At 42.3% G+C, this 2,015-nt stretch overlaps 1 protein-coding gene across 1 annotated transcript in view; it reads left to right on the plus strand.

The window, feature by feature from the left end:
* LOC101848270 overlaps window positions 1-2,015 on the plus strand; it is a 24,676-nt gene that overhangs the window by 1,184 nt on the left and 21,477 nt on the right. The gene's annotated exons all lie outside the window — the stretch shown is intronic.

The raw sequence follows: 2,015 nt of genomic DNA on the forward strand, positions 1-2,015 counted from the left end.
GAGAGAGAGAGAGAGAAAACTACAAGTATACGTGATGAATGTAGAAAGAAATGGAGGAGTGGGAAAGGAATGGGAGAGAGAAAGAGAAACAAATTGAGGAAACGATGGTATCTGATATAATAATGAATCAAACATTACTTTGTTATTTCCTTTTTACCGCTCAACTCTGGAGATGGTGCCAGATCAAAACTAACACTTTCCACACGCTATTCGTCCCTCAAATATAACATCAAAAGTAGAAATCTTGAACCCTTAGCTCAGAGATCAATCAGCAGTATGGTGCGTCCATGCCGTTGCCTTCAGGCGACACTAAACGCCATTCCCCTCGGACTGGCCCCCAGTAGTGGTCAGGAAGACCGCCAAGAGTCAGTCCATTATCTTCCCTATTACCGGGCAAATCCGCCGTGGCCACGTGCTCTTCAAATCCCGCCTTTCCCAAATCTCCAGGTTTGGTAGTGGCGACCACTCCCTGTCCATTACGTCCGCACACTCTTTCACTGGTCCCACGACTTGGCCAACATCGTCATTTCGTCTCTTCTTGGCGTCAGAGACGTGTGTACATAGTTCGACTTGGCAAACTGCAAACTTCTATTGGTCGGAGAAACGAAAAGTGGCGTGAACATGAAACATTGACAGACATTACGCTTGACAAGCAACAAGAAGGCGGGCTTACTTTCCAACTCTAGAAATTGCATGTGAAAAACTAAGCTCTTGCAAGAATTCAAATCACTGATAGACACATCTAGTTCATTTTGAAATCGCATTGTTGAAATTACGAAGATGTACAAAGGTATGAAAGTCTGATAAGTAAACAACAATACAAATATGTTTATTGAATTTACTAATTGCATTCTGTATAAATTAACAGACAATATAATGTATGTTTCCTTCACCCACCTCTATGGTGGAATCAGGAGTGTAGGAGGGAGAGGGTGTAGATCCAGGCTTAAGTCAACGCTATCGCCCCTCTTATCCACTCACGCCTCACGGCTTGAAGCCATCAGCGTACTCAGTTACTTCCCATGCCTCTGTTCGACTCTCAGTATGCTGAGTAAGCCAGGGGCAAGCAACTTCATCGAGAACCTTTTACCGTGGACTTTGGTCTTGCCACACTGTAGTAATCCGAGCTATTTTCTCCCTGATTGTGTTGAAGGACCTCGCGTCAATGGGCTGGTAGTAGGAGATGGCGGATGGTGGAGATGGCGGATGACAGAGATGGACACTGGTATGGTGGTATGAGGGGGGGGGGGGTGCTGCTGCTATCAGAAACTGTAGCTTTGTTAGATGTTTGCTATTTGATATGTTGTTTAATGGAGTAAACTGATCTTTGAAGAAGGTGAACAGGCGGCTCTATATATAAGCTTAATTTTCACGCAATTAACTGTTCTCCACTGCCCCAGGCGGCTCTCAATCTCAGCTTGTGAGAACCTTGTCGAAACAAAGTGAGTGACCAGGTTTTGGATTTCAACTGGAGAGTATCAAAATAAGATAAGATAAAGTACATCTTTATTTTCCAGATCTTGGCACATTGATTTGGTGTCTCATCACGTACACATATACACATATATACACACATACACACACAATATATATAAATGAACAGTAAAGATAGAGATCTAAACAACAATAATCTTAAGCTAGATACATACTCAATATTCTGACTGTAACTCAATGTTAAAGTATTATTGTAACTCAAAAGCCTCACAGTTTTCAGATACAACACACGTCTTGCACATCATGTAGCATATCAGATCTTGCAATTAAGAGTATAAAAGCCACTTCTTGGGAAATATATTTTGAATTTAAGTTTGTGTAAAAGAACAACGAATACAGTCAAGAGAGAATAGAAGAGAAAGCAAGAGAGACAGAGACCGACAAAAAGAGATTTAGAGACAGAGACAAAGAGAGAGGGAGAAAGAGAAAGAAAGAGAGAGAGAGAGAGAGAGAGAGAGAGAGAGAGAGAGAGAGAGGGGGGAGAAAGAGAGAGAGAGGTTGGAGGAGAGAGGGGAGAGACA

This window comes from Aplysia californica, unplaced genomic scaffold, assembly GCF_000002075.1.
Source record: "Aplysia californica isolate F4 #8 unplaced genomic scaffold, AplCal3.0 scaffold00043, whole genome shotgun sequence".
NCBI classification, from domain to species: Eukaryota; Metazoa; Mollusca; class Gastropoda; order Aplysiida; family Aplysiidae; genus Aplysia; species Aplysia californica.